Source organism: Drosophila eugracilis, unplaced genomic scaffold, assembly GCF_018153835.1.
Source record: "Drosophila eugracilis isolate 14026-0451.02 unplaced genomic scaffold, ASM1815383v1 contig_1038, whole genome shotgun sequence".
NCBI lineage: Eukaryota > Metazoa > Arthropoda > Insecta > Diptera > Drosophilidae > Drosophila > Drosophila eugracilis.
In genome coordinates this window covers 147,498-169,001 of record NW_024571807.1, presented here as the reverse complement: position 1 = coordinate 169,001, position 21,504 = coordinate 147,498, and the positions used below count along the sequence as shown (strand labels likewise).

Genomic DNA, 21,504 nt, shown 5'->3' with positions numbered 1-21,504 from the left:
TCGACATCGGTACAAGGATCGGCGCATTAATCATTGGCAAGGGGCGACAGCTCTTGGGAAGCTTGGCAGCATATTTGGGTTTATGGGTGAGCCCCCAGTATCCTAAGCAGGAAATCATTAGAGAACGGTCTTAGGCATCCGCAAGGGGCTTTGTATATCTTTCTTGGGAATTTATTCTTTGCAGAGCTGTGCTGTGCCTGAAGGTCAGTTTCTTAGATTTCAGGCAGAGATCATCAAATGAGAGGGCAACCAAAACCTATAATAAGTTTCCCACATGTATGACATGTCCTGCTACTTTTTAAATAACATATATCGAAGGCCCTCTGAAGCTAAAAACCTTTAAAAAGAGTTTCTTAAGATAATTGTATTGTCTTTTATGATTTCTGAGAAATATGTTTGAAGGTAGATGCTAAAGTTAAAAGATTTCACATCAGCATGTTAGTTTTAAATAAGAAAACATTACTTAAGACTAGCTAACCATTACCACAAAGTCTTCATGTTATTCCCTTGTTTCTCAGATCTTAAACCTTTCAATACAATTGTATTTTGATATATATGCTACGATGCGAGTGAGACATTACAAGAGATATCCGAGAACAATGTATATATCTTGTCAGCAGGGAAGCGGCTCCATCGGATTGACTTTAGCTGACTGTTGACAAGTTTCTGATAAGATTAATATGCCGCACGAGCTTAAAGGTTAAGCATGCAAATCAGGCGGTGGCAAAATCCAGTGGGGAAGCATTGACCGCTCAGAAGGACATGCACATACTGGCCAAAAGGAAAAAAGGAATTCAGAAGGAGCTGGAGCAGCTGGAGGCTGAATGCCTGGGTTAGCCAGAGGTACGAGCTACTAAATCTCTTTATTGCCTAGTGCCAACACAATGGGGGAACTGAACTGCAGACGCCGACTTATTTGTAGTAGCTACAGCCACTACGCACCATCGTATGCCTGATGTATTGTTTTTAAACTTTTTTATTTTCTGTTTTGTATTTTTTTTGTTTTTCAGTGTCCCCTTGTTTATGGTGTGCTGCTGGCCTGTTTTGTTTATGCACCCAATAAGATCAAGTCGATACGCTTCGATTTGTTAAGAGATGGCACCTAAACGAAGGGCAACTCGCTGGTCACTGGTGTCGCATTGACATAATTGAGACATTATCGATGGCCTCATTGGCGGACTCTATTTGCTGCCGAAGAGAGAAATGGCCAGCGGTGATCGGATGGAAATGTCAAGGTTACATTGTCGACCTTTTGCCAAGCACGAAACAATTTAAATGTAATTTTTGCTTAAATAAGAAATAAAAATCCTCAACCAAGAAGGCAAACGTCTGCAGAGCTACAAAATGGAAAAAAAAAAAAAACATTAAAAAAAGAAACAAATATTTGCTAATTTATCCTGTACGTGTCCTCCAACTAAGTGCACAGGTTTTGGGCCTTAAGCCGGCACGTTGCCGTTGACCCTCCTCATCCGCATCCTCATCCTACTTTTCCGAGTCTTCTTCTGTCTTGTGGCTCTTTGGGCCGTGTTGATTGTTTGCGTTGGACGCTGGCTGTTAAAATGCCTTTGATCTTCTGATATTTCTTGGCCCTGGTCTCTTGGAACCCAGAGAACTAGGGAACCAGAGAGCCCAGCGGACATGCCAAAAAGACCAGTCCCCCATTCCTGACGACGCACGGCGGGCGTATTTAACTTGACTTTGACTGGCTCCAACTGCAGCTCTAGGCCCTTTTCTGGTCTCTGCGGGCAACTTGTTAAAAAGAATGTCGACTGCGGGCGACGCATGTTTTTTTTGTACATTTTTTGTTGTTTATATTTTTTTTTGTATTTTCCAATCCTCCCAGTCTGGAGTCCTCTTTCGGCGGACTCTAAAATTTCGCTTTCATTGCCGGCCATGACGCTGTTCTTTTCGGTTTCCCCCATTCTTAACCCAGAAATTAGCCGCTTACCCAACGATCTGGTGGCAACCCTTTAATGCACCTACAATGATTTACTTGAAGATCGGAGGGTTCGAACATCGTGAGGGGGGATGAGGTGTTAATTAGGATTTTTATAGTCTACGAAGCTCTGTGCCACATTATTGGCAAAGCAATCTTCGGGGGCTCAACGCTAAACATAAATGTCAATATTTATTTACGCCGCTGCGGTCGCAATTTATTTCCAGTTTTTAATTGAAAAGCCTGGTCTCCGACTGGGATTCTGGATTGCGGCCACAATTTGCAGCACAATGTGTCTAAGCCTTGCCTCGTAAATGTCCAATACGCCGTAAATTGTGGCCCGCACTGAGGCAAATGTTGTCTTAAAAATATGCCAAGGACATGGCCTTTGTATTGAAGGGGAAGTCTTTAAACTGGTTTTTCTTTTATTTTAAGAAATCGTTAATGTTGGAGAGTTTTCCAAATATTTCTAACAAATTTAGTTTTCTTTCAAATGAGTTTTCTTTAAAAGTATTTTCATAACAATACGAACTAAATTTCCTTACACAACCCAATTGATTGGCTTGAGAAGTATTTTCATATTACTAAATTACACAAAGTGATCAAACTCTTATTGCACGTATTGCCTTTGCAATGGCCAGGCTATTATACAAATTGAATAAATGCCAGCCATAAAAATTCAGATAATCTGTAATTTATTCCCATTTCCAATTACTCTTTCAGGGGTGAACACAATGCCTGCACTGATTCCTGGCTGACACACTTTCTTGGAGTGTAGAAACCACGGCCCACATGTGCCCGTTTTTGTGTGTTTTTGTGGCATGCAGACCTGACCTCCAATCGACAGAGCCCGTGGCGCCTTCGATGGCTTTCCAAACTGCACAATTTTGCGCCTACGCCGGGTGAAAGAGTCTGGCCGAGATGGTGATGGAGAAGGAGTTTTGGGCTGGCCAGACCATAAATGGACACACACGATCTGGAGAGTACAGTCCACAGTCTACAGTCTACGGCCATAAATGGTGCTGGCCATTAGAAAGGTAAATTGCAGTCGATTTAATTCAATGCAAGCGGAGAGCCAACTCAACTCTAATTACAAGTGGTGGTGACCTTTTGGACGCTTCGGTGATTTGACTAACTGCCTTCTTTTATTCTGGAGGTTACGTAATGATGATTAAGCCTCGTGTCTGGGATCCGCTGCAAGACAATCAATCATAAAAGGGCAGCGGCTAACGGAAATACCCAGATATTTGTATTTATAAATTCAAGAGCCCAAGAAAGTCGAGGTGCGTATAGCTGGTTTTCCATGTCATATTTTTTAAGGAATAACCAACTCCAACTTCGGTTTCTTACAAATTCTAATTTATATGATTTTTACGTAGCTATCCGGCGGAAGTAAACCCGAGACGGTGGTGTTGCCTTCTTGCCACTTCGGCTGCTTCTGCCACTTCTTCTTGGTCATGTTTATTTGTGTTGTAAATTGCGAATGCGCCCCAAAGCAACAACAAAAGGGGGAAAACTTAACGCGCAGTCGCGCACTTCAATAAACAACAGGAGAAACACCACAACAGCCACAACAAACTATATATATATACATATGTATATATACTTGGGCATTAGTTGCCGCTGGCATTGCGTACGTGCCCGGACCCGGCGTCGCCATCTCCATGCACCGGAAGAAATATACTCTTATATATAATGGGGTAAACCCAAGGCTACTCTTTATATTAACAATAAATCGGTTTACCTTAAGAATCCTAATGAGACTCTTTAAGAGCTTCTTTAAGACAAAAATGTACGACAGAAAACTCTGGAACTTTAAGAGTATTAAAGAAATCTCTATGTCAATCCCAGAAATTAACGAAAATCTTCATGACGTATAGAAAACACTTTAGAAACAAACATAAAATCATAATGCAAAGGGAAACTTCCTTAACAAAAATCTCTAGAGATTTCTCTAAACCCACACATTACTTCAAAGGTGACCTTAAGTTTCTCTCTGTGCAGCCATCATCATCGAATGTGGATGGTTACTTTGGGTTTACCACTGACAAAGACGACAACCACGCATCGTAAAAAGAGTTTTATGCAATTGCCGCTTTGGTTTTGGCTTTGTTGTGGTTGTGTTTGCCTATTGTATAATAGCTCCATGTGTGTGCGTGTGCGGTATGTGCTCTGCATAATTTTATGATTCGTCCGCCAGTTCCTGCAACGCGGGCCAACTCGAAAAGCCATGTCCATTGGCGATTTCCACTCGACGACTGACTTTTTGTTTGTCAGAGGACGCGTGGGCGATGGTTGCATGGATGTGCATGTGGATTTGATGCATTGATTGAATTTAACGCAGCACAATTTGGCCCGAAAGCTCTTGACCAGAAGGGCCAAAGTCGAGCCACAATGGCCCAGCGTGAGTCAGGCGGAGATGTGCGACTATGTGACTGGAATCGCAATCGGAATGCCGCGACGGATGAGCCGAGGATGGTCGATGGTCGATGGTAATTGTAAATGGCCGGACAGGTCGGTAGCTGCCATTCAGTGTTGCCAATTTAGCCAAATTTGGCATGTGACTAGGTTTTTTTTTTCTTAAAGAGCGGTTCGTAACTGCTATTTTATCCAACTCTTGTGGAAGTTTCGATGGCTTTTATTCAGCTGATTATGGTAGAAAAGTTTATAATAAAGTGGGACGAGAACAAGATCTTCAAGGAGAATGATTTCGCTGTTGAAAAAAAATTAGGAAATCGTGTCAGCTCCAAATCACCAGCTTCAGACTCCAGAAAGAATCTTATCATTTCTTACAGAAAAACCTCATCAAATCACATATTCCCCTTACAGAACTCCGGTTTCTTAACCCATAATATATTCTTAGCCCCATCCGAGGTAAAAGCAACTTTGTATGGCAATCGAAGCTTTTCTTGACACCTTATCCCCCACCTCTTCTTGATTTATTTAGTTGGCTTTAATTTATGACTCCACTTCAAAGAGATATTTCGAACTAATCCAGGCCGCAGCATTCCTGTTTAAATTATCGCCGTACTTGTACTTCTGATCCAGTGGCTAGTTACATGCAGGACCTTGAAGTATACCAACTACAAGCGATTTAAATATACGAAAATAACTAAATCTAGACATAAAAAGCGACAACAGGGCCGCGAACAAGAAGTCTTGTAAAAATGCAAATCAATAAGCAAAGGTCCAGTTTGCTTGCCTGCAATAAAATAAATGTAAGGAGGCAGCCATAAAAACATCTACATGGAGTAGAGCAGTACCACTCGGAGTTGGCCAGTTTTTTGTCTTTTGTCGCATCTGGCAGGCAAGCAGCAGTTGCAATTTGGTTTAGTACCTAGGTGTTAATTATCGCTAAAAGTCAATGCCGGACAATCGGCGAAATCTGCACAGGGGCATCGCATCGTGCTTTGCATCTGCCCCTGGAGAATACTTAGAGTTGGAGACTGAAGTTGGGATTGGGCATTGGTTGGAGTGAAGCGAGCAGCAGGTTGCACAAACATTTTGCACTAGGCAATCTAGTAGGCACTCGGACAGCTGTACAAGTGGCCACGATAATTAATATGAAAATATGTGAGGATGGCGCAGGACAACTTCACAGACCAGAAATGTTTGCTGCTATTTTTAGCAGGAAGTTTTTAATGAGCCCTGTCCAAAGTCGTGCCAATGCTGCAAGGGGAGTCCAAAAGGATCCCAACCGCAGGCCACCCGGGTGTCCTAATTATGCGCTCATTTCTCTTCGCTTTTATGAATTATTAAAATAAGCAAAATGACGCCAGTCTCTCCGGCATTAATTGCTTTATAATAGAGATGGCGGAGATCATGCCCCAAAAGAGGGACCCGCTTCTCGATTTCCGTTGCTATGTTTTTGTACTTTTGGTTTTTATTTTTTGCCGTGCTCATATTTCTATAATTTATTGTAATGCACTTGGGGCGTGTTTCATTTCTCGCTTTAAAATGGCATAAATTTTTAAGCCGTGCCCCGGCCCATTCTGCGTCTCGAGACCGGGGTCTGCGGCTATTTAACAATTTATTGTCTGTATACATATAACCGCATTTATACTATATATATATATATATATATATATATCTTTTCCTTTTATTTTCTGTAGTTGCATTTTGTCTGAAGTCGACAGCGGCCACGACCACCTTGATGTTCATGTCCCGAACCGACAACAACGACGATGACTCCAACGACTGGGGGCCAATTTACTTTAGTTTTCATTCATGTACGTCGGAATGGAGAGGAAAATAAGAGAAAAAATCGGTGGAAAAAACTGTAAGCTGCGTTCATTACACGTTGTTATTTGTTGTCTGCGGTACATTATTGCTCTTGTTCGCTGTTTTGCTCACCAATTAGCTGCAGTCGGCCAAACGAAAGACTTCGGCCACGAACTTGACTGCCGCCAGCAAACTGTTGTTCTTTGAGAATTGAGTGGGGAAGATCACAGCCCTGGGCTTTTGTCACGTACTTTCCACGGTCCTAATCCTCTTCTATTGCCCGAAACACTCTAGAACACTTCACTATAAGAAGTCAAAGAACTACCACGCTTTTTTTCTTGCTGACGCACCATCAACATCATCCTCAAGACTATTATGACCGGCAAGAGGGGCGCACATCAATCAAATGCCTCATTGTACATGATTTTTTCTTAACCAAGGGCCGCCACTTGAACTTGACATTTGGTGTAAGTGACCATTAAGGAAGTGCCTTGGGAAGGTCCATGGCGCGACGGAGTCGGAAGAAGTTGGAGCCAAGCCTGTGGCAATTAGCCGGGAATATCAATCAACGCACCATTTGAGTGTGAAAACAGCTCAGCTTTTAATTACAAAAGCTCTTTGTGTGTGGGACTCAGAAGTCGAGGCAGTTGAAGGCCTCCCATGTCCCCGCCCACGGTCATTTCAAAACGCCTCTGCTCAATGTTTGTTGCCAACTCGCGCTTGTTAGAATCGTATGCAAACCGGGTCTGTCTTAGCCCGGATCATGGGTAATAAGCCAATTGGCGTTGGCCAGGCCAGGCCACACTACATTTTAATCAAGCCAACTGAGTTGTAAAGCCCACGCACCATCAAAGCCAAATATGTTTTCCCTGTCGGTGCGAGACTCACACCACATCCAAAGTGTCGCCAGTTGTCGACCTTCGAGACGTTGAGTCATGGCTTATACTTTTGGCCATAACCGACAACTCTGTGGATGGCAAATTGATGGTGAAATTGTGGAGAAGCTGGGTGTGCTGAGATATCCGGGATGCAGAAAACGCACTTAATTGGTATGATCCATAAGGGTTGGGCATGTACAGTGAAGCTAAATATTGACTTTATTTCTGAAAGGTTAAGTTGTTATGATTTTCCAAGATTCAATGATCGAATCTCTACAAAGTAGTTACAAAGTAAAAAGAAAATTCTAGACTTAACAAGCCAGTAAATTAGGTTAGACGGATGAATTAGCCACGGTGTTTCTTCCTGAAACTGATCGTCACCTTGATGCCATAAAATTGTCCACACTTGGTTAATACTTCCTTTGTGGACCGGCAATCATCCAGCCTCCTCGTTCCGGAGACGAATCAAATACCGATAGTTCTGCCCCTTTTAGCGGACAAGAAGAGACTGTCAAGGTAAATTAACAGTGGCTACTGTTGACCATATCATATCATTTACCCAGACAACACTGCCCAGTGACCATATAGTATAGAGACTATAGAAGACCCCTTGCCAATTCGATTAGGCCACGCAAATGTAATTTAATAATTGCGGTTGCCCATGTTGATTAGCATGTGCGGTTTTTGCAATTTACTGCCGGTGGCGATCCACAGGATATGAGCTGGCACTATGACAATGACAGGATACATCAATGTGCGGCACAAAGTCACCTCATCTGGCGGCGACAGGGAAATGTTTATGGCTTTGTGCTCGCCTGCGGTGGCAACTTCAAATGCGGCGGTAATTGAATTTTAAATTGCCGCTCTCCTTGCTCTTGCAACAGGAGGTTTTTCAGATTAATTTAAATGAAGTTATTAGCCAGGCCGATAGCCCAGTGACAGGGCGCAGAAAAAAAAAAAACAACAGACCAGAGACCATGTAGCTCCCACTCCTGGCGACTTAAAGTGCCCTGATATGGGGGATATATAGTTACCAGCCTGCAACGGGTTTCCCGTTTTAACTGCTCTTGCGGGCCGCATTTGAAAGTTAAATTACGGTAGCGATATCGGAGCAGACATTCCGTTAATTGGCCGCACAACTTGAGATCAAGCCCGATGCCTTTGTTTTGCATTTAGGCTTTAGGCATTTTTGGATACTCTTTTTGCATGTTTCGTTTGGTAATGAGTGAAAGAATAGCAAGAAATTCAAGAATTTCTATCCCATAATTATTGGCTAACAAAGTGCTTAAAACTTTAGACTTTTTGAGGCTTTTTAGATTACTTCTTGCCATTTTTGGCTTAGGTGATGAGGTAACACTCGTTTTTAATGGCCTAATAAACTTGTGTCTTCTTTTAATTAAAGAAATGCTGGTGGGTAGTGCCATAAAGTATTTAAGTACTTTTGCTACGTTGATTATCCTGATTTATTACAGATATATAGATTTCTTTGTTATATAGGCTTTTAAAGTTTTTTACTTGAAAGTTGGAGAAGCCTAAACTAGATTTAGTAAGCTGTATTTGGGTGAGCGTAATAAAACGTCGTTGCACAGCAGCAACCTCGCCTTCTTGATGCCTGTTTCGTGTTTTTGTTTTTTGGCTAAGTCCGCTTTACAGTTGCTGCAAAAATTGTTGCAAATTGCAGTTTAAAAAGTTTCCGTGTTGGTTTTTTTCCCCGGCAACGTCGTCGTTGGCGGCGGCAACTGCAACTAATATGAGTCATAAATTTAAAGGCTTAACTCGAGGCTAAGGTAACTGCAACTGCAACCGAGGCTGGAGCTGGGCCGTTGACAGGGATTTTTAAAATGAAATAAATAAACGGCATTACAGCTAGTTATATGCAGCGATCAGGGTCTTGAGCGGCATAAACCACGACGACAAAAAGAAAAAACTTAACTGCCACAGAGTGTTGGCGTGGAAGCTGAAAGTTGAACTGAATGTGAACTTAACTGGGCTGGGCCCAAGTGGTCCGGTTACTTTTGCATTTGTTGCACGGTCTCCATTCTGCACGAGACGAAGCCATTTTATTGATACAGATTCAGCCAAAATTTGGGTCTACAAAGAGCCAAAAAACAAAAAAAAACTAAAGTCTGGTTGGGTTTTTTTGGCAACTCGCAGCATGACATCATTTTGAGTTACTGCGAATCGGAGTTCGAACCGCTCTTTTCAGCTGCAGCAGCCCTGCAGCCACAAAAAAACACAAAAACTGGTCGCCGTTTTACTTTCGCTTTATTTCTCGATGTATTTCTTATTTCCTTTCGACCTGTGTTTTCAGTTTTTTTCTTCGGTTTTCGGCAGAGATGCTTCAATTTGGTTTTTTGGGTCATCTCGAAGAAGTACGTTCGTATATGGCAATGAAAACGAAACCGAGTTCTGGTGAAAGTGGGTTGCCCATCACGGAATGGAAATCGAAAACGCATAACAAGTGCATGGCTTTCGGGATCCGTGGACCACATGGTCGACCAACTTTGGTGGTAGCGATTGTGTCATGCCGCGTGGGTCGATCGCCCACGAGGCCGCATAACAAAAAGGCCTCCATCTGCCGAAACTAATGATGTTAGACGAGCACAGGTTGGCACTGACGCACAGATTGCTCCGCTTTGGTCTCGGTTTCGTCTTCATCTGTTCATCGATTCATTTCTATGAGCGATGCCCACACATTCAAGCTCTTTTTGGATTTGCGGCAGTCAGAAGAGATCAATGCAAAAAGATTCGCGAACGAGAAATTAATTAGAATTTTGTGGCTTTGAATCTTGAAGCCACAGTTGGTGGCTGGGAAAAGACCTTGAGCAGCGGTTCAACAGACTGTGTGGGGTGCTGCAAACTAGTTGAGGCAACTGAGTCACAAACTTGAAGCTCCAAAAGAGCATCCAAATCGAGACTAGTCTTTGGAATTTGCCCATAATAAATCTGTCTGCAGGCTGATGGCACTGAAGACGCACAGCATGATTTACGTATTACTTGGCAAATCTTTGGAATCAATCTCCCGTTTTCGCCGGCATCTGTGGCGTTCAACGAAAGTAGCTAAATCTCTTTCCCACGAGTTTCACTGGTCATTAGGCAATAATAAAACTTGGGTTTTATTTGCATTCAATAAAGGTTTCATTTGCTAACGTCAGGTTTGTGTCTGCAGTCTTTTGTTTTCGCTTTGCCATTAATCAGTGACAAGCTTTTAGGAATAATAGTTATCCGATCTCATTATCGATAGAAACAAGTTTGGTTTCTAAGGCGTTCGATTCGGTTGTTAAAACTTGCAAATAAAATTGAAGTTTTTAATTTTGATTTTAAAAAGTAAATGTTCAAGTTCGTGTCTTAAGTCTTTTGATTTGGCTCATGAATTTTGAAATGCCAAATATATAAAGTTAAGTCTTTTGATTTGGATCATAAATTTTGCAATAAAAATAATTGAAATTTCTCTTGTGCAAAACGTAAAAGATATGTCGCCTTATATCTTACACCATTTATCTTTGCAGAAGAATCGCGAAGCGAAGCATTCACTTTTTTTTGTTGGGGGTCCCTTGACTCACTTAATTGCGGCAATTTCTTTCGCCCACGCAGACTGAGTCAAGCGCTTTGGCTCATAATTTATAGGCATTATTATTGTAATTTCTCCCGGCAGACAAACGCAGCAGCTCGCACGCAAAACAATAATACATAAAGTGAAAGTTTTGCACCTTTTGCCGCTCAAGACAGCCAAACAAGCGGCAAACGCATCAGCATAAACAGTCAAACAAAACAAAAACAGTCAGTCAGTCGGTCGGTCGGTGAGATGGGATAAGATGAGCCACGAACTGTTGGGGGAAAAAACAGCTTGAACCAAAAGTACCACAACCCACGACGAGATGGAAGACAATGGCTTACAAATGACTAGCAGCCAGTTCAAACCGAAACTGGCTGACAAATGAGACGGCGCCGGTAGCTTCACTTGTATTTTGCATCTGACCAAAAAAAAAAAGAGATACAGCCAGAGATCTTACATCTCCCATCTCCATCAATAAGACCAAAAATTTCCCCAAATCCGCCTGCGAAGTTTCCAAAAATAGCAAACAATCACAGAAAATGTATTTTTTTACCCTCAGCTTTGTTTTGGATACACTTGTGATTGCTTGACAAACTCTTTCTTTACGCCTGTGCAAAGTGTGTCAAGCGAGTATTTGAAGCAATTATTTGTCATATTTTCTATTTACGTTTCGGTTTCGTTATGTCCGAAATGAGATGCAGAGAAAATAAACAGCATTAGCGACGAGGCCCTGACCAAAGAGCCAGTGACAAGGCGTCTTTGGACCCGTTTCCATCTGCGTATTCATCATCTTCAACATCTTCCAACTCATCAAGTCTCACAATGACTTTGGCCTGGGATTTTTGCACCAACGAAAGTGAACGTTTCTTTATGTCGACGCCGTTTGTTATTATTATTATTATTATTTTTTGCCACATTTACAGTTGGCATTTGCAGCTTAAGTCTGCACTTGGGTGGAAAAAACGGAAATTTGTCATGTAAATTTTATGTGCCAACGGTTTTTATGCTCGCTGATTTTAGAGGTTTTCGAAGGAATATTTCATGGGAACTTAATTTTGTGTTTAATGAAGTAAATCACCTCTGTGATTTTAAATTTAAGCAAAAGGGGAACTTATAAGGTTATTTCTAGGAGTAATAATTTGTCTAAGACATTACTAAAAGCACTTTAAGTAATTATAAAACCTCTGTAAAATTGCGTTTAATATTTTGATTTATTTAGTTAAATGCACTCCATTTTAAGATGGTTTCGTCTAATTTTTAGTCAGCGATTAGCACTTTGCTTTTTCCATCCAAAACTCCATCTAATTTTGATTATTATAAAAATGTTTTATATACCACTTAAAATTTGCACTTTGTAGAAGTGGAAAAAAATGTGCTCACCATTTTATTCATCAACTTTCGGCCAAAATCAGTTCATACTGCCAACAGCTGCCAACGAAGAGCGACGCCAGCAAAAAAAGCCTTGTTTCTTACTTGGCTGCTGCCAAAGCAGCTGCCAAAAGCGATTTGCCGTCAAAAGCGCAGAAAAACACACACACCGACACGGACACTGCGCGACGACTTTGGCAGACTCACAGACACTGGAATATTTCTTTTTTTTTTTTATTTAAACGTATTGTTGTACTTAACAATATTTAACGCTTTTCTTTTGAACACTTTTTGATTGCTTTGCGCGCGTTTGGTTTTTCGGAATTTTCACAGGGTAAAATTGCTGAAAAAAGCCCGGCAACTTTCACTGTAATTAGACGATGGATGTTAGATTCCTCCCCTAGGCAAATAAGGCAATGATCTCCGCTTAGATTATTCAGAGGTGGTGGAGCTAAGAAAATCCACTTAACACAATGTCCACGGAAAGAGAAGCCCACTTGGCAGAGAACCGCACCGCACGCGCGCTGAAAACGAACTGAATGTGCGGAGCTTGAGCCGCCGATCGCGAGCCTCAGTGGTTACCTGTATTACCAAGAGTTACCTGGCTCTAAACTGAGAGTGTGTGAGGAGAGTGTGTATGTGTGTTTGAGCCCGGGATTTTTGTGTGAGTGCCCTGGCTGGCTGTTAGGCAACTTTGCTGCCCACACTTTGCTCGGCAAAAGTCGCCGCTCTGCTGGTCCATTTTTGGCTTGGACCGCTCAGCAATAATTTTTTTCTACCTCTCTTTTTTTTTTTTTTTTGTTATAACCAAGACGCCTTTGCAGAAAATAACAAGAAAAATATGTATAGTTATAACCTATACGATTTGTGGCTTCCAAGTTGCCAGTTGTGCTTTGACTTTTGATTGACGTAATTTCTGCGCTTGATATTCACTTGAATTTCTTGTATTTCCACATTTAACTGTTTTGGTGTCGGGCGAACATTACACGCCCACCACACCCACACCCACACACACTCACACATGCACACCTCCCATGTGGGCGTCTCTTTTCTTTAAACATTTAAATTCATTTCATGAGTTTTGTGTTTCATGAAGAGTTTTGTGAACTTTCGCTCGCCACGGAACTGAATGGAATATGTGGGAGTGCTGAACCGATCCTATATAGGCTATATAGTGCTTGACTCACTCGATCTGCTTGGCTGGCTTGCTTATGCTAATTAACCAGCTTAAACTTTGGTATTTAAGCGTTTCTCCCAAAAAAACGAAAGACTTAGGCAACGAACTCGCCCCAAATTAAGGGAAAACGTTTGTGGCTCACAGCTGACCTTGCCTCATACAGCCGAAATGAGGTCCTTATCGGCCAGGAATCTTTATTGCAATGAAGTAATTTCCGCAACTTATGGGGAGAACGAAAAAAGGAGTTCTCCCATCTTACGGTAACCGTGTGTTTTTTTTACCAACATTACCTTTTGGTAACGCCTTGCTTGCACATTAATTTCTACGCCCCGCAATTATTTCATCCAGCAAATGGAGTATGAAGAAACATAAACGCAAAACGTGTGCCACATACTAAGATGGGTTAAAAACGCAATAACAACAACAAAAAACAAGACACTAAAAAACAGCGAAAATTAACAAGCATAATTAAAAATGCACACGTTGGGAATGGCAACGGCAAAAGTCTCAGGGAAAAAAGGATGAGATCTGGGGATAGCCAAGAATGAACCTTTTTGCCTGCATGTTGCATGAGGCATGTTGCGGGAGTTTTCATTTTGGGAAACACAAGAACCGAACATCAAAGTGCACTAAAAACTTTATGGTAAAAACTCAATTTTCGGCATAAGCGAATAAATGTCGGAACGCCATAAAGGTAGAATCATAAATCTTTAAAATATCATGTAAGCTTGGTAGATATATGGGAAAAATCAAAGTTAAAAAGTAATAAAAAGAGCACAAATGGAACTTTTCAGTTTTTTATTATAAGAAATCAAAGTAATCGATGTGATTCCTAACACCTTTTCTTAGCTAATAGAAATGTAAACTAAGCTTAGTAAGTGTTACATAAACTAAACAGCTAATGGAAAAAAGTGTTGGACCCGCCTTGAATGTTCAGTATGTTAATTACACCCATTTGAAGATGAGTAAAGTCCCTTGTCTAAAGAGGCACTTTATGATCGGGCGCACTTAACTGAAGGGAAATTCCGAGTGCAACTCTAAAATACATAAATTTTCTACCTATCATCCCAGCCTAAACAAACTTGGCGCCGAAGTTGGGTTACCCGTTCATTCGATGTGCATTCCTGAATTGCTAAAACAAGCAATACCGCAACAGCTGCCACTGCAACAAGTGCAGGCGGCTTCGGCTAATTTCATGCAGCAAAAGCAACGGCAGCCGCAGCAGCGAAAAACCCACACGCGTCGTCTACACTTGGCATATTTAACACATTTAATGGAAAACCAACAAAACATCAGTATTTATGATGCCATCCCAGGCGATCTAGGGACCGCTCTCGAGGCGCCAGGAGGCCCTGTCCGTTGCCTGGTTGGTTGTGGCTTTATTAAGTTGCTGTTGTTGTCTGTTTTTATTAATAAGTCATATTTTTATATGGTTCAGCCGAGGAGCCACAGAAGCAGCAACTTGATAATTTATGTTGTTTGCCGAAGCTCCAAGCTGGATGACAAAAGTTGCAGATGAAGCTGTTGTTGGACCAAGGGCAACCAGAGCCAGCGGCTCCCACATTCATACGTGGGTTTATTCATAAGTCACTCACTTACTTATTCACTCACTCACTCACTCATTCGGCCATCCATTCATTCATAAACTTTAAGAAAAAAAGCTCAAAAGCGAAGCTCATTTTGTGATTAATTAAATGCAACTCGGCTGGTTTGTTGTTTTGATTATTATTATGGTTGCCTTTTGAAAAAGTGTGCCACTGCAAGACACATGCAACAGGTTGCTGTGATGATGTAAGTGTTTATGGCTATTTTCAGCTTTTTATTGCTCTACCAACTACTGTTCCTTTTTTTTTTTGTATTTACTTTTTCGTTTAGCAGTGGGCGAAAGTTTGTTGCCTAAGTCTTTCATTGTGATGCACTTTGCACCTGACCAAAAGCTGGGCTAGAAAACAACTCAGACGTGGCCGATTGGCCGCGTGATAGCCCCTAAAAATCTGTGTCAAAGCACTAAATACCCCTACACTAAGCTATTTACTCATTTGTGCGAAAAACCTAAATTTGCAAAAATATAATTGCAGGAAAAATGACTAAAAAAAAATAGAAAAAAATATTCGCAAACACCGTAAATAGTTCAGGCATTACGTAATCACTTAAATCATCTAATATCTGTTTCAGTTTTCGTGATGGAAAAGTTGCATGGTGTCAACGAATTAAGCAAATAGCAATAGGAATTGCTGCTAATTCCAACGCGGGTTGTTGTTTATTTTTTCACTTTTTTGCCGGCACAGTTTTCACTCGGCGGCGCCCACACACAGCTGTTCAAATGTTGAAGAATTGCACAAATATGATTGGAAGAGGGGGATGTAGAGCTAGAGGGGATTACAGAGGGGATCGCACACCTTAGCCACAAACGAAACGCAACCGATCGGCGGATAAAACTATTGAGCGAAGTGCACACAACGCGGTGCGCCGGCAGACTGAATGTGAGAGCTCAAAAAACTCATCTCTCTTGACTGCATTTGCTGGCCAAGTTAGTTAGTAACAGCTGACAAACTGACCCTCTCTCCTTCTCGCTCTCTATCTCTAACGAACAAAACTAGTTTCATTTAATTGTGGCCTGGCATTTGAAAATCTGTTAAGAGGTATAACAGTTGGCTAGTAGAAAACTGTAATACTCGATGAGAAACTGAAAATTTTAGAGATCTAAAGAGCGGATCACAGAGAGAGAGAGAGAGAGAATCACAGCGGGCTGGCCGAATCTAATTTGTTATTGTTATTGTATTTGTCAAGTCAACTGATAAATTGACTTGATATTGAAAATAAATTAATTATATCTTCGAAAAATGGAACAACTTTGTAGTTGGCTTTCGTGGGATTAGGCAAGCATTGAAGTTGCCAGAAAACTCAAGCGGATCTGTACTTGTTAGATAAAAATTGTATACAAATTATAGTATTTGAATAAAATAAAAATATGAGGTCACAGTATGCGTCATGGGAGATTTTTCATAACGAAATATATATAGAAATAAATATTTTTTATTCATATAGATAACCCCATCTAACTTGTTTTTTTTAATGACTCACACATCGGTTCTGAGTGCAAGACAAATTGTTGCAAATTGAAATCAAGTTGGCTAATTGATTTCAACAATATTTTAACTTGAAGTATGGCTTGGTTTAGGCATTTCTTAATGATCTTTATCTCCTTTCGTTCGAAAAGAAGATCATCAATTCTGACCTGGCTTATTAATAGAGTCAAGTCCTTATCATAGCTGATATAAAAGAAGTAGGGCACTTGGGTAATCTGCCAGTGGGAGATAATTAATGATGGGACTTGATCTATCCCACAAAATCTAACAGGTTTAACCACATATTTCCATCCTTTCTCTTCTTAGGAATATCAATTTTTAATTGAATCAAACTAGGAAACTGATGAATATTAATTTGTTTTTGATAAGTTTAAAGGTTAAACATTTTTATTAAAAATATAAATCAGTTGCCTGTTTTTGGTTTCAAGTGCCCTATAACTTTTCAAATTAGTTATTCGTTAAGCTTTTTCATTTCAACCCGTTTCGCCCGTCTTTTACCTACAATAATTTACAAAGTTTATATATTTGACTCCAAAATGCAAAATGTGCAGCGAATTCGCTTCGCACAATTTAAGTGACTGCTCACGTTTTTTATTTTTGCCAAGATCTTTTTCGAAGATATAAAAGTCTTTGTGGGTTTCATTTTGGAGTTCAGTTTTGGCCAGTCCCAGAGTCACGTTGCGCCCATAGACGCCACGTACGCAGTAACAGTCGCGAAGTCAGTCACAGTCACAGTTTAATGTTTATGTTATTTGCTGGCTTGCTTGTTTATTTATGTTTTTGCAGTTTTCAAAATATTGTTGCAGGCCGCCTTGCAAGCGGCTTTACTCCATTTGTGGAATAAAAGATTTTTGGGGGGGTTGGTAGGTACAAATAATTGCCCAGGCCAAGGCGCCCATACATATGCGTCTACTTTTCCCTCCCCTCTCTCAGTGGAAATATGATTTATGCTGCCCCTGCAAAAGTTGCATAAGTTAAGAGCGATGACGTTATGCGAAGCGCGTGCTGGGGCGGCTGACCCAAAAAGCAAAAAGCCACTACGGTAGTTTGACGCCAACGCCGCCGAGGCGACATTTGGCTTAAATAGAATGCAAAATGCAAAGGTGAAACTGCAACATTTCGTTGTATATAGATAAGAAGTAGGATCCTGAATACTCTATAGGGCTGTAAAATATTTTATATAGAATGCAGAGTGAGAAAGTCGAACAAGGTCAACCAAAATATTAAAATCTAAGAACAATATTAGTTATTTCTTCTTCCTTTTTCCTATCTCTCTAATTTTATGTGTCTTGCAGGTTTTTTTTAGATATATGCCCTAGTTGATGGCACCACCTGCAGTTAGAGTGGACCAACTGCCGACAGCGAGGAGCGTAAACAAGTTGGCGGCTGACAGCGCAGTTAGACATTAGATGGCTAAGTGATGAGCCTGTTGAGCGCGTTGCTTGCCAGCTTTTGCAAATTGGCTAAGTTCGGGTTGGGGCACGGGCTGGGGCCGGGGCCGAAAAGATCGCCGCCAGGCGGAGTACCGTTGGTTGCCACACCAACCTACATAGCACACGGCAAGCTCTAAGCCAAAGACAAGGAATGCAATTGCAACTGCCAGTGCAACCGATGATGTTGCCGTCTATGAGATAATTGAAAAATGCGTAAGTTAAACCCTGATGTCAACCGGACGAAAAGGGGTTGAGAGGGTCAAGCCGTGGAGTGGAGTGCCAGAACTCTTTGCATTTTCCACAGATTTTCCATGCACGCACCTTCCGTGCCAGGTTAACTAAGGAAAAAGAAAATAGCCAAGGAAAAACCTGTTTCCCATGTTGTCTATTTTCCTGTCGCCGCTTTTCCTCCCCAACTTCGTTTCTTGTTTGTTGTTTGCGCTCATTTTCGTTACGTACGGAAAGCAAAAGGCATGGCATGGAAGATACAAGAAGAGGTATCTATGAGCTGGATGTTGTGTGGTGTTTTGGCCATTAGAGGGGAAAACACTCATACACACACACACACGCACACGGAATGCTAGCGGTTATGGAAATTCCTTTGAAGAACGCATACACACACTAACACACACACTCAGAGAATCGTGGCCAACAAAGGATGTGAGGAAGTATTGAGGAGAGAAGAAAGAGGGCCCAAAACAATGAGGGTCTCCCGAAGTGTTGTTGCTTTTGGCACTTGGCTATGGCATGGCCATGGAAAATTGGCCGTTTTGCTGGCATAGATACAACACTTGCTCCTCGGGGTATCATCAACCGCATCATCGGCATTGGGATCGGGATTCGGGATCGTGTTTGTCTGGTAGCAACTTAAGGCATGACATTGCCGGTTTTTCCCTCTCTACAGCTCTCTGCATTCACTGCTTGCCAATAGAAATTCGGTTAGAATTTGTTTGTTTCCCAGTTCAAAGAAAAATGCCTAATCAGCATTTTATTATTACGAGTTACGAGTATATGGCTCTGCTACCGACTGACTGGCTATCAACTCTAACAAGCGGAGAGTGAGAAAAAGTAGCGTGACTTTCGATGGAAGTGGCTGCATAATTAGAATATAAATGGCCACTTTGTTGTGGGATCTTCGGGAATGCACGGCAGTGATTATGTGGATCATGTAATTACCGGTTAAGCCCGCTGCATTTCCTTATGGCCAAAACATTATAAAGTCTTGGCCAACGAACTTGCCAAATCAGAGTTTTATGTGGGAAGAGTTTTGTGGGGTTATAAAAAGGTTTTATTGTGGGTTGATTAAATAGTAAATGCCTAATTATTTTTAATGGGAGTATAAAATCATGTAACAAGAAAATTACAAGTTTTTTTTTAGAATTATCAAAATAGTTTGGTGTTTTTATCCGGGAAACTGGACTGTTAAATATACCTTTACCAAATTGAAATCCATCTTCATCCAAGGAATTTCCTTATACGACCAACAATATCCAATTCCAATGCAAATTGATAAAATGACTCGGCGCAATGCCGCTGTTAGAACAGTTAAAAAACAAAAGACTTAGGCAACGAACTCAAATAAATTTACAGACGACTGCACAATTATCAGAAAGAGACAACGACAGCGACAACGTGCAGCATTCTTGGCTGCTTACCAATTAATCAAACGGCTAAAGAAACGGTAAACGAATTATGTAACTAATGCACCAACTACGCCCTGGCTCCTCAACGCCCCTGGGCCACATCCTCCTGCTGGTAAACATCTCCAGCGAAGCGTTTGACGCCACTAAACTGTACAACATTTCAAACACTTGCCTCGAGGGCAGCTCGCCAGTTGGTTTTGGGAAAAACTAAAACTGGTAACGAGAAACTGGTAACTGATATGCATGCGCAGAGCGTGTAAATAATTAGAACCGAGAACTGCCAGCCAAGCAGAGCTGGCCAAGAGACAAAAGGCCGCAGCATGATTAAGAAGTTTTTAATAGTCAAGCTTAGATGAGGGTGTAATGGAGAATAGGAACTTGGGAAAACTAGAATTTTCTTGAGAATAAAAAGTATTTACTTAAGAACATTTTACACTATCTTGTTTTTTTATTAAGAAATCTAAGGTTTAGGCTGTCATGATTAGAAATATTTCAAGAAATCATATATTAATATCTAATTTTATCTTTATTTTTCATAAAAATGATTTCTTTTTAAAGGAACAAAAGGAATGCTACCAGTCATAGTTCCTTATGAAACTCTTAACATTCTCCCTTGGTACTTCTGGAATGTAATAACCCCACCTCAAAGAAACATTTATTCTCCAGTTAATGGCCTGGGTATCTTGCCTTCTATCATCACTCTAACTTCTTCTCTATGGCCTTCGCTTAGAAACAAAAAGGAATTTAACTGAAGCATAACTCGAGCGGCGGGCAAAGTTAATTTTTATGGTTATAACATTCATTTGCTGGTAATTATGAGCACTGACTGAGTGAAGCCCATGGAAGAGGAGGCTGAAAGGCAGAAAAGGCGTAGAAAAGCTCATTTTGTAATTAGACAGCCAGCCCAGCGGCAATCCTTTGCAATGGGCCAATGAACTGCGGTGTCCAACGAACTTGATTTGGTCTACGGGTTCCGCCTTTTCCCCATCTCTCTCTCTCTCTCTCTCTCTCTCTATGTCTGTCTCTCTATGAAAGTGCGTATGCAAATGGATCCGCAAAAAAAAGGTCAACCTGGGACAACCCAGACAACGGCGGCAACAATTACAAAATATGCGTTAAAAATGCAGGGCCGCCTGAATCGAACACGACAGCAACGACCACGGACAACGATGGCAGGCACTAAAAAATATACTACGAGAAACAAAAAATGAAAAAAAGTACTGAAATAATATGGCCACAAATCGTGATAAGCAATGCCGGGGCAAAAACTTATTGGCAAACATTGCCAACAACCGACAGCAACAAAAACAGGCTTGGCTCGGCCAAGAGCAGCAGCAGCAGCAGCCGCAACAACAACAATCAAATGGCCCAGGACGGCAGGCACAACGGCGGCAGCATTTTGTGAACCACTCTATTTATCAGATACAAGGAGGCGGGAGGAGTCGGTGGGATATTGGTGGGTCCCGGGTCCGGTGCCCGGGCCAACTAGTTGGCTCAATTGCTATGTCCAGTGTACATATTATTGAGCGATTTTTAGTGCTTCTCTCGCTCTTTCAGTTTGCCAGCACTCTGCGCTCATATTTTTTTTTGATGGCGCGCTGAAAGTCGAGGCGATATCTCCCCTACATGTGTGTTAGTAGTAAAAGTTGTTGCACATCCAGCTGAGGCACTGGCAAAGTGAACGACCATCAAGGTAAGACTGCAGCAAACAATGGCCAAAGCGGCACGTCGTGCCCAGCTCCAGGTGAATGTGCGGCTGAACCCAGTTCCTCCTGCCCACCGCCCACCCTTCCTCAAACAACCTCCAACCAACCTCCACCCTGTTTTGGGGTGTAGCCGCAATTCTGCCCGCAGAATTGTAACGCGTTTTGGCCAAGTATTTGCCGAACCCGGCACTCGCCACTCTTATTGTTTTTTGCTTATTTGTTTCTACGTATTAATAACATGTTCGTGGCCGCAATCGCGCGCTGCCTGTTTTAAAAATATGCATACAGTGCCTGGTTCTCTGTAGGGGAATTATGAAAGGATTTCGATGCGATCCCACAGGCTCGGCGTGCGTGTAACCGCCCTGACTGTCTGTCTACTAATAATAGTAATACACGGCCAATAATAAGTTTTAATCATCGTGATAATGGTGTGCTTATGGTAAGTTCCCTTCCCACGACTCCACTCCCCAGCTGATGTCTCCATAAAAAAAAAACAT

The 21,504-nt window shown here is 41.6% G+C and overlaps 1 protein-coding gene across 2 annotated transcripts in view; it reads right to left on the bottom strand.

Moving 5' to 3' along the window:
- LOC121529716 (neurogenic locus notch homolog protein 1-like) overlaps positions 1-15,626 on the bottom strand; it is a 47,571-nt gene extending 31,945 nt beyond the window's left edge. The window contains exons 1-2 of one of the 2 annotated variants that reach the window (XM_041817672.1): positions 15,536-15,626; positions 11,972-12,326 (exon numbers count right to left, since the gene is read on the bottom strand). The gene's annotated coding sequence lies outside the window, so the exon portion shown is untranslated. The other variant, XM_041817685.1, reaches the window with a different exon arrangement.
- Positions 15,627-21,504: the final 5,878 nt, after the last annotated feature.